The sequence below is a fragment of the Nomascus leucogenys genome, chromosome 13 (genome assembly GCF_006542625.1).
Source record: "Nomascus leucogenys isolate Asia chromosome 13, Asia_NLE_v1, whole genome shotgun sequence".
Taxonomy (NCBI): Eukaryota; Metazoa; Chordata; class Mammalia; order Primates; family Hylobatidae; genus Nomascus; species Nomascus leucogenys.
In genome coordinates, this window is record NC_044393.1 from 73559629 (window position 1) to 73571834 (window position 12206).

General features: G+C 37.7%; 2 pseudogenes; both read left to right on the forward strand.

Moving 5' to 3' along the window:
* The first annotated feature begins 307 nt into the window (after window positions 1–307).
* LOC100583909 lies at window positions 308–892 on the forward strand (annotated as a pseudogene).
* Window positions 893–4699: 3807 nt separating this feature from the next.
* On the forward strand, window positions 4700–5567 carry LOC100584238 (annotated as a pseudogene).
* Window positions 5568–12206: the final 6639 nt, after the last annotated feature.

Consider the following 12206-nt stretch of genomic DNA (forward strand, 5'->3'; position numbering starts at 1 on the left):
CAGAGCAAACTCCAGATTTTAAATGAATCCAGACTGGGTGGTGCCGCCTTTGTCCAGTTACTGCTTTAGGTAATTTAATCATCTTGATTGTTCTTGTGATGAGTTAGGAGTCCATTATCACAACCTAATCAATCCAGAAGTCATGAAGTCTCCACCCACTAATTAAGGTGACTCAATATAAATCTGCCTCCTGTGCCTCCACATTAGTTCATTTGGAAGACCCAGGTATAGGTGGTCGTCTCCTTGGCTCAGAGTCCCCGCAGCAGCTGAGGTGCCTGTGTCTCTCTGGTTCCCAGTGGCCGCCATCATGCTCTCCTCCCCACTCAGGGTGGCTGTGGTGTGCGTGAGCAACATCAACAGGAGCATGGAGGCCCACAGCATCCTCAGGAGAAAAGGGCTAAGTGTCCGGTCTTTTGGAACTGAATCTCGTGTGAGGCTACCAGGACCAAGACCTGATTGTCCTGTAGTTTACGATTTTGCAACAACATATAAGGAGATGTACAATGACCTCCTCAGGAAAGATAGAGAATGCTACACCCACAATGGAATCTTACACATCTTGGAAAGAAATGAGAGAATCAAGCCCGGCCCAGAAAGATTTCAGGAGTGCACTGATTTCTTTGATGTCATCTTCACCTGTGAGGAGCGTGTCTATGACACAGTGGTGGAAGATCTGTGTTCCAGAGAACAGCAGACCTTGCAGCCTGTGCATGTGATCAACATGGACATCGAAGATACCCTGGAAGAGGCCACCATGGGAGCTTTCCTCATCTGTGAGATTTGCCAGTGTCTGCAGCAGTCCGACGACATGGAAGACAGTCTGGGGGAGCTGCTGTTGCAAATGGAGGAGAAGGCAGGAAAAAGCTTTCTTCACACCGTCTGCTTCTACTGAAGATCTGGGCTGGCTTTGTCCCCTTCCTCAGCAAGAACTTAGGCATGGGACTTTAGTCCAGATTTATTGTGAGAAGCATCTGCAAAGACCTTCCACTGAATGCTGTTTGTATTACTTTTGTACATATCACCTGGAAAGAGACTATTACCAAGAAAATATTTTATGGGAAATGAGAAGGACTAACAGTTTTAAAAGCACTGAAAAATGCTTGGCATTGTTCTAGGTGCATTACGTAGAATAACTAATTTAATGCTTATGTCATTCTACAAGGAAGCTATCCCACCATGACTGCATTTTCCAGATGAGCAAACCGAGCTGATAATGGACTGCTGGAAAAATGATTTAAGGGTATTCAGCAGATAAATAACATTGTATAGATAAGCACCTTTTAAAATAAACTTCCTTTTCTCAATTTCAGTGGTATTTTTTTTAATTTTTAAATTTTTTAAGTTAGTTGAGACCAGTGGAGTGTGGTATATTAACTTAAATGTTGTTCTTCTTTAATAAGACTATAATATTACATGTTTGAACAGATAAATGTTTTTACATATAGATTATATCTTTTTTACTAATGCTCACTTTAATAGGTAAAATCCAAGTTGGATAATGAACTACATATCATTGTAAAGTTTGGAATTTTCTACTCAAATAATAGGTCATCAAATTAAATGAAATAAAAAATTTAAATAAAAAAAAAAAGAAAGAAATCCTGTTCCCAGGATCTGCAAAGAACACCACAGCAGTTCTATACAACTGCCTCTACCCCAGTTCCCCTCCCTGGATGGCAGAGATTTTAATATCATTAAAACTAACTTGGATATAGTAGAGGGAAGCTCTTAAAACCCTGACACCAGTGTGGTAGGAGATGGTACGTCAACTGACAGATTCGTTACCCAAGAAGAATGTATAGATGCATCGTGCTAGGTACAGGGAGAAAACCAAAGTTAGGCAAAGTATCTTGTCCACTTATTATCTATGTCATTTTCATAGCCAGTAGAACCTCTCAGTAAGTCTCCTAGGCCTGGCCATGCCCACCATGGCCCAACACTCTCTTAGTCCCTGTCAACTCAAGGCTCTCTATATACCCTCTATTGGGTCTGACCAGTGACAGATCCATTCCAGTGAGTTGAACAGCAGAACCAAAGGATGGCATTTCTTGTTTTTCTTTTCTTTTCTTTTTTGTTATTTTTTTCTCTTTTTGAGACAGAGTCTCACTCTGTCACCCAGGCTGGAGCACAGTGACATGATCTAGGCTCGCTGCAGCCTCTGCCACTCGGGTTCAAGTGATTCTCCTGCCTCAGCCTCTCAATTAGCTGGGATTACAGGTGCGTGCCACCACACCTGTCGAATTTTTCTGTATTTTTAGTAGAGACAGGGTTTCGCCATGTTGGCCAGCCTGGTCTCAAACTCCTGACCACAAGTGATCTGCCTGCCTTGGCCTCCCAAAGTTCTGGGATTACAGGCGTGAGTTACCATGCCCGGCCAGATGGCATTTTTTATGGCCTTGGATTAAATTTTGCATTCCAGATGCTCAATACTTGGTTTCTAAAGTTAACTTCTGAACTTTCCCTAGAAACTAGAAAGACAAACATTACTACTCCATTTTGGGCCTTTTATTAAACACCTCATAAATGTTATTTAGTTTATTTCCACAAAATCTCTCTGAGTTAGGTAGCTCAGAGAATCTGAAACTTAAAGTTTAAATAACATGCCCAACATCGCAGCCTACCAAGGGCAGAATGTGTCTGCAGACTGAGCCTTGGCCAGGCACCGTGGCTCACGCCTGTAATCCCAGCACTTTGGGAAGCCAAGACGGGTGGATCACGAGGTCAGGAGATCGAGACCATCTTGGCTAACACGGTGAAACCTCGTCTCTACTAAAAATACAAAAAAAAAAAAAAAATAGCTGGACGTGGTGGCGGGCGACTCTAGTCCCAGCTACTCGGGAGGCTGAGGCAGGAGAACGGCATGAACCCGGGAGGCAGAGCTTGCAGTGAGCCGAGATCGCGCCACTGAACTCCAGCCTGGGCGACAGGGCAAGACTTTGCCTCAAAAAAAAAAAAAAAAAAGAAAAAAAGAAAAGAAAAAGAAAAAGAGAGACAGAGCCTTTGATCACTGTACCTCTTTCCAGCTGGCAGAAATTTCCATCCAGGAAAACACTTTTGGCTGCAATTCTACTTGCCAGCCCCTTTCCATGCACATCTTCTCACCCCAAGTCAAACTTTAATTGAATTTAATTGAATTTTTCTCACTGAATAGTAGTGAACTTTCCTCACCATATATCTAAATATTAGGTAGTTAGGTAAATATTAAATAGTGAATGTTTCTCACTAATTATTAGGCATTCCTTTTTATTTTTAGCTGATGCTGTCTTCTCCCAAATTAGAAATTCAAGAAAATAATTATAGGGTAAAAAAACGGAATGACATCAGAAGGAAAATTAATGGCTCCTCTAACAACTAATTAGAAAAATTAAAGAAGTATAATCAATTTAGTTTACAAAAACTTGGCGAAGGGAGTATTCTTTGTCAGGCACTGTGTTGGATACCTACTGAAAAAAAATGCCTTCGATGTTAGAAACTATCTTATTTGGTAGTTATTTTACATTCAAGAGCATAAAATAATAGGACCAAGCATCATCACTGTTTTTAACTTATTTTGTTGTTGTAGCTTGATAATTGATCATCTCAATTAACTGACTTCACTGATTTAACCCATTTTCCAAAGTCCTTTACAGAGAGTGATTCTGAAAATCCTGAGTAACAGCAGTTTCCACAGTATCAGTGTTGGATATCTATTGAAAAAAATGCCTTCAATGTTGGAAACTAATTATCTTATTTAGTAGTTATTTTACATTCAAGAGCACAAAATAATAGGACCAAGCACCATCATTGTTTTTAACTTATTTTGTTGTTGTAGCTTGATAATGGATCATCTCAGTCAACTGACTTCACTGATTTAACCCATTTTCAAAAGTTCTTTACAGAGGGTGATTCTGAAAATCCTGAGTAACACCAGTTTCCACAATATCAGAGAGGTTTTGCTGGGAAGCAGCCATTACCATTAATAGAATTTATGTAACTCAATTTTACTGCCACTAAAAGGTCAAATCTGAAAGGTTTCATTAACGTTATTTTCTTTTGAAAAAGTTACTTCTGTCAAAAATAAGTAATAGAATTTTAAAAATGGTCATTAATTTCACCTTTAATATGTATTCACTATTTTTCATCTCTCTAGACTTTTGCCCACTAGTGATTAAGGTCTAGTAACATCTTGCAAGTAGTATAACAATACATACATATATTATTGGAACAATTGTAGATGAGGTAAAAACACCTTTTAACTACGTCAAGACTGTTTACCAGATGAGATGATTAAAAGCATAGACTCCCTCTGAAGAAAGGATATTTTTCACTTAAGTGTCTTCTAATCAACAGCCAGTGCTAAGTGGCTCCTCTTTAAATAACAGAAGGCAACATCTTAGAAGCTTTATCATGGGCTCTTCTCAGTAATAAATGGTTTTTAAGGGTGCTTTGTGAAAATAACCAGTCATAGTGAGACTAATAGCTAAGAGCTTAAACCTTAGATGTCAACACAGCCCAGTCTGCCTGTTTTGTTAGGAATACATTTGTTAGCAACCAGCAATCCTTTATTAGCTCCAGCCTCTGTATCAGTCAAATTGATTCCTGGTATCTAAAGCTGTAGATGTCTTCTTAGGTTAATTCAAATTCCTGAGGGGTATCTCTATTGTTTTTATGAACCTACTTGTATAATAGGCCAGGAAATTCTTCTCCGAGAAAACACCAAATGGCGCATGACGCCGGTGCAGCGGCGGGGTCCGGGGCCCGGGGGGCCGTGGGATGGGCAACGGCGGTGACTTCTGCGGAGGTTTCGTGAGTAGCATCCAGGGCCGGGGTCGCGGCCGTGGACCTGGCCGAGGCCGCGGAGCTAGCGGAGGCAAGGCGGAGGATAAGGAGTGGATGCCCGTCACCACGCTGGGCCGCCTGGTCAAGGACATGAAGATCAAGTCCCTGGAGGAGACCTATCTCTTCTCCCTGCCCATCAAGGAATCTGAGATCATTGACTTTTTCCTGGGGCCTCTCTCAAGCACGAGGTTTTGAAGATTATGCCGGTGCAGAAGCTGACCCGCGCCGGCCAGAGCACCAGGTTCAAGGCGTTTGTTGCCGTTGGGGACTACAATAGCCACGTCGGTCTGGGTGTTAAGTGCTCCAAGGAGGTGGCCACTGCCATTCTCGGGGCCATCATTCTGGCCAAACTCTCCATTGTCCCCGTGCGCAGAGGCTACTGGGGGAACAAGATTGGCAAGCCCCACACTGTCCTTTGCAAGGTGACAGACGGCTCCGTGCTCGGGCACCTCATCCCCGTGTCCAGGGGCACTGGCATCGTCTTGGCGCCTGTGCTCAAGAAGCTGCTCATGATGGCTGGTATCGATGACTGCTATGCCTCAGCCAGGGGCTGCACTGCCACCCTGGGCAACTTCGCCAAGGCCATCTTTGATGCCATCTCTAAGACCTACAGCTACCTGACACCCGACCTCTGGAAGGAGACTGCATTCACCAAGTCTCCCTATCAGGAATTCACTGACCACCTCGTCAAGACCCACACCAGAGTTTACGTGCAGAGGACCCAGGCTCCAGCTGTGGCTACAACATAGGGGTTTTATACAAGAAAAATAAAGTGAATTAGGCCTGAAAATAAATAAATAAATAGGTCAGGAAAATGAATAAAGGGGAAAACAACCAACCAATCCTTTAGTTACAGCTTGATTCTCATTTCCCAAACTATCATAGCCTTAGTTTTACAAAAGAGAGGCTGACCTTGATTGTGCCTCACTTAGGAAAATGACTACCTTATGCTAGTTAGAGAAATGATAAGTCTCCAAGGTTTTATAAAGAACAAAAGCAGATTAAAAAAAATAAAAGCGTATATTTTACTCCTAACGGAGGCACATTGAAAAACAGTGCCATGGTGTACAAGGTTATTAAACAAGCACATCTAACTTCTGGAAAGTTGAAATCTCACCTCACTGTTTGCAGTCAGCAGGCTTTCCTCTGGCAATCCCTGGCTGTTTTAAGTGAAGGCAGGAAAGGAGGTGCACAGCCAGCTTTCTCCATATGGGGTAAGGAAAACACTGTGCAGAGGTAAAGTGCAGAATGCAAGTGCTTCAGGAAATGAGCTCCAGCTCTAGCTCTTCATTGCATCAACATCAAATTTACTTGTAAAATCAAACAGATATTAATGAAGTAGCTGCTCACAGGACAAATATATTGGAGTTTAATAAGCAATGCTAACAGTTAAGAACTCATAAGTATTATGAGGGGCAGTCCGTAAGTTTATCATTTGGGGAGGAAAATGAATTTATATGATGTATGATAATAAAAGAGAGTTTAAATGCAATAGGCACATATTGTGTTACTGTATTACCTTTCAAAACCCAACCCCAAAATAGAACAATGAGCATGTCTTTCTTTTTCACATGTCTGCAGGTAGACGGGGGTATCTCTGTTCTGCATACAATCTGTGGGTGGGACCAGGCTGGAGGACTTCAGTTATATGAGGCATCTATTCCTGACAGGTCAGGAGCTCCTGGGTGGATGGCTATAAATGAGAGACACTCCTTAAGGCCTTGTTTTGAGGCTGGCAGAGTCATTTCTTCCCGCATTCCTCTGGACAAGGCAAGTTACTAGGCCAAGCCCAGCTCCTATGGGGTGGGGCCAGGATGTATGCTTTTCCATGGAGGTAGGGAAAATAGAGTAAATATTTGCCAGAACAATGAGCTCATCTGCCACATTTTTTTTCCATAACTTAGAAAATGTCAGGAATTAAGAAAGGCAAAAATAAAAATCAGGGGTTAACCTACCTCCCAGAGATGATCAGGGTTCATCTTTAATGTATATCCTTCTTGTCTCTTATTTATGGGCACAGAGTTTAGTGAGTGGTGGGAAGGCATTAATAAAAGGGTAATGGGAAGGGGGAAAAGGTTATCAGGAAAGGAAAAAGGGAAAAGATTGGGGCCATTCCCATAGCATGGAGGAATATAATATTAGCTTTCCTGTGTTTTTACACCTATCTCACTCTAACTAGCTATATAACCCGGAGGTGTGTTAAGTAGCCTCTCTGAGCCTCAGTTTTAATTTGTAAAATGAGAATGATAATTTGGCCTTCCTTGTGTGGTTGGTGTGAAGATTAGATGAGTTATTTCATGTAGATAGGATAGAACTTTGCAGTATGATAAGTGCATAGTGAAAATTAGCCACTATTCATAAAGATAATGTGTTGGGATTTATCTTATGAGTTGACCTGTTTGTCTTAGGTGTACTTTTCATACTCTGTTCTTTCATGGGCAACCCAAGGCTTGTGCATAAAAATTGCCCAGGAAGTGCTGAAAGCAGAAAATAAAAGATTCAAGAAGAATGCTGGCATAATGCAAGAGAGAAAGATTTGGATATATGACTGCAGTGGCAGGCCGCCTCCCAGAGGATCTGAGCCTAAATCAGTGGTCATTAAGTACTTTCTAAAACAAGTTTTGAACAACTATGTTTTCTTTTCCACATTTTCAACTTGACATCTAAGATTTTTCATAATGAGTATAAATAAGTATATTTTTGGCATTTGATAAATATGAATGTTTTAAAATAAGGTTAACTACTCTTACATATATAGCAAAAATTAAATATAAAAATTCAAAACAATGCAACAATAATTTATTCCTTGACATTCAGAAATTTTACATCTTTTGCTTTTCCCCTTTAAAATCATATTTCCATTCCATATTTTACTATAACACTTTGTCTTAATTTAATCTATTTTATGCTTTATAAAGCCTTATTAATAATGCTACCATCATTCTTTGCAAAGTAAAAAACATGAAAAATGGAATATTTTTGGCTGAAGGGTTGTAAACATTAACTTTTTTTATCTTGGCTTGAGTCATCAGTATTATTAGTGTGCATCATAAATATAAAATTAATATTGCCATATAATTATTAAACATTGAAAGTAAAATTGTACTAGAAATGCATCTCTTAATGAGATTAGTGGTATTTTTCAATTAGTTCTTGTCTCTGTGAATACATAAGAAATTGCTAGAATGGGACAGAGTTGTGCATGAATTGTATTATAATTTTTGTTTCATTTTTATAGATATCAACATAAAGAAATTATCTTCACAAAAATCAGTGGAGAGGAATGAAAGGAAGTTTTATTTCTTTTTTATAAGAGTATCACTCAAGTCTTTAAATGCTAAAAATCATAATATTCTATCATCAGAAAGTAGTTTTTGGTTTTAAGGTAGTATTTTGGTTTTTTGTTTGTTTGTTTGTTTGTTTTTGTTTTTGAGATAGAGTTTCACTCTGTCGCCCCGTCTGGAGTTCAGTGGCACCATCTCGACTCACTGCAACCTCTGCTTCCTGGGTTCAAGCGATTCTCCTGCCTCAGCCTCCTGAGTAGCTGGGACTACAGGCACGTGCCACCCCAGGCCTGGCTAGTTTTTTGTATTTTTGGTAGAGACGGGGTTTCACCATGTTGGCCAGGCTGGTCTCGAACTCCTGACCTCATGTGATCTTCCTGCTTCTGCCTCCCGAAGTGTTGGGATTGCAGGCGTAAGCCACTGTGCCTGGCCTAGAAATTAGTTTTTATTGTAGACTGGTTGACACATCTTTGAAGGCCAAAATCGCAATAATATATCATAAAAATTATTTTAGCCAGTTTTAATTAAATCCCACTTCAAATTGGCAAAGCAAAGAATTGGAAACCACCTGACCTGCAAATTTGTTGCCTAGTTATTATAGTCCATACTTTCTCAATATATTAGGTGTAAGCCAAAATAATTTAGACACACCAAATAAGTGTAAATTATATCTGTTGCTCTTTTATTTAGAGGCATCATATTTAATACAATATACACAAAAAGGATTAGAAAAAAATCAAAATGTTATTTTATTATGTTCTTTTCAATATAATATTCTTGTATTAAATTCTTTTATTTTATATATTTTAGATATATTTTTTATCAATATTTTGGTGTTGCAAAATTAACATTTAATTTATGGACATGTCTACTTTATAACCTAATCAGCAAAGTATGCCCAACATTATCACAATTACATTCTGTCAGAAAGAAATGTTGACTTTTTGTTTCAATTTAAATAAAAAGCATTAATACACTTTTTAAGAGCTATTGTAAAAAACCTGTGAGAAAATAAATTATATTTAAGGTGATTGCTATTAGTTACTAATATTAAAATTATGCCCATCAAGAATAATCAATGCATTATGAAAACAATATAAAAATCAGTATGCCTTTTAAATTATTTAATTTGGAATAATTCAGTTAAATATTAAGTAAAACTGTTAAGATCTTTGTAAAGCAAGAGGTGCAATATAAGACTTGGTGATCCTTTAGTACACGTGATGGTTTATCAGCTACCTATTGATTGAATATTGTTGCATAACAACCACCCACATAACATCAGTTTCCCATCATAAATATTCATTTCTCACATATTCCTAGTGTCAGCTGATCTAGTCCAGACTGGACTTGGTGGCTCTTCCATTCTTTGTGAGGTTTCTTAACTTGTCTGAGAGTCAGCTGATCTAGGCTGGGCTAAGATGGTGGGTTGGCTTTTCCACATATGTCTCTTATTGTTTTTCTAAAATGCGCAGTTTAGCCTGATCATATTCTTCACAAAGTGATGGCAGAATCATAAAGTAGCAAGTATTTCCAAACACTTAGGCCTCTTGAGGTTTAGGCTGAAAATTAGCATATCATTTCTCATTTTATTGGCCAAAGCAGATCACAAGGCCAAACCCTGGGACAGGAAATTATGCTGGATGACAAGGCGAGCACACTGCATGGTTGCATAGCTAACTAAGGACGCAGATGCAAGAAGAAATAAAGAGAGGAGGCAAATAATTCAGCCCACTACCACCCTGGGTTCTGCTTTTGAAAATAAATATAAATCAAATATAAAAATCAGACATAATTCAATTGAATTCATTAAATGTTATAATCAGTTTTCCTTTATGTTAAAAAAGGAAAAAGAAAAGTATACACTTCTAAAATCTGATTAATCTGGCAACTTGCATGTCATTTTATTTTTTGTTAATAAGAGGCAGAAAATACTAAAACATTTTATAACACAAAATAAAATTAGTATAACTAGTAACTGATACCAATATTTCATTATACCTGACAAAATAGTTCTAAATATCCTGCTGAATAATGTGTACCAAATCTGAAATAAACTGTATTAAAGTTTTACCTCTGAGTTTAAACAATATGTATTGAGAATATATGACCCACAAAAATATTTCAATTACAGTTAGAAGAATCAATATCACTCACCTATACTACTTAGGCTATTTGAAAGTTATATTCTTTCCAACTAAATAACATGTCTTAGGGATGAGATTTAAAAAGTGTTGAAAACAAAATGCTTGCGTTAGGCAAGTGCTGTTTTTGCACTTACTTTCCACTTTGCTTCACTCACAACACCTTCTCTCTTAACAGTGATGTATCCTTTGATACTGGTGGGGGAATAAGAAGCAGGCTCTTAAATAATTGTCTTTACTGCATAGACGCCACACTACCATACATCTGAATTCAGAGCATCCTAGCATGAGTCAAAGTACCCATTTCTTACAGAAATACATTTAAGACAGGAATAGACTGGATGTATTAACTATTGTGACTTTAAAATGCAGTTTTTAAGTGATCAGGCATGTTTCCACCACTTGCATCTGATGTTTCTTTACTGAGATTAATTCTATGTACATTTTTCCTCTCAAATACATTTTCCTCTCATAGAAATTTTCCTCCCATATAAATTTATTTCATTAAGTTCAAGCAGTATTTGCCTGGAATGTGTTTAAATGTGTAGATTAACTTGAGGTAGCTATTACAATTATACAATAGTGTTTTCGTATATCAGATTATGACATCCGTATATTTACTTATTAGTCATTAATATTTATTAGCTATACTTTGTCTCCTAAACATAAATGCTTCACATTTCTTTCTTAGGTTATTCTTTGATATTCTTATTTCTACGCTTGGGAATGAAAATAGTTTTCAGTTATAATTACTAAGACTTTTTAATGGGAAAGAATATTAGAATGCATATTTCTGGGTTGTTGGCATTTAAATGATGGCCTCAGGTTTTTTTCATTTAGGAAGTTTTTAAATAAAGTAAACATTAATTTAATTATACTCTGGAATACATCTATAAGGTTTATTTTTATTTAATAATTTAGGTGGTATTTGAAAAGAGGATTCAAGCATTTTAAGTCATCCACTGCTAAATTTACAACATCTTTAGTTTGAAAGGTCTCTGCTCTCTACTTATTATTTCAGGGTATAATGAACCATTCAGAATTTCAAAGATCTAGATTACTCTTTAAATTGAGTATGTAGGTGCAATTAGATTAATCACGTTGTTTTTGGCTGGTTGCTATCTCACTCACTTATAATTTGCATTGCCCATCCTTATAAAGATATTTTTATCACTTTACAATTTAGAAAACATTCCCAATAAGCTTTGGTTAAAATTTTCCAAAGAATACAGGAGAGAGAAAGAGATAGCATGTTTATGTTTCTGTTCTTCTCCTTTTAAGATTTCTCTTCTACAACCACAATAAGATACATATCATGGGCATATAGTTTTTGATGTACCTGAAAAACAAACTCAGATTTATAACCTCCAGTTAGAGTAGGGAGAAAGTATTGTCAATTCTTCTCTGAAGTCAACCACAATAATAGAACAAAAAGAAGTGCAAACCATTACCAATGTCATTAGCACCTGATTCAGTGACTTGAAAATTGATGGCCAAAACACAGGCATGACTACTTTAATTTGCTCACATTCATCTTGAAAGTCAAAAGAACGAATGGACTATTTTCAAAAGATGGGAAGAGGCAATTTATCTCTGTTTATACCAAACAGGACATCTCTACCCATCAGCCCCTACACATAAACAGAAATAAAGGAGATAAATGGGGACAAAACAAAATTGGGGTAGGAGAGGTGAGAAAAGATAAGTGTTTAAGTAAAAAATGACAAAGTATTAGAGACAGAATTTTTAAAAGGAGTAATTTGGTTATTTCCCTTTGGTTAGATGGAAGATAAAAGGAAAAATATAAAAGAAGAATAAACAGACCTGTTGCAGTGAGCCAGAAAGAGAAATACAGTTAAGGTAGAAAAAGAAATCTGTGGAACTTGAAAAAGAACTAAGTATTGTTACAGTTGAAAACTCTGAGTCCTTGATATTATGGGATTCTAACTCAGAGAATAAT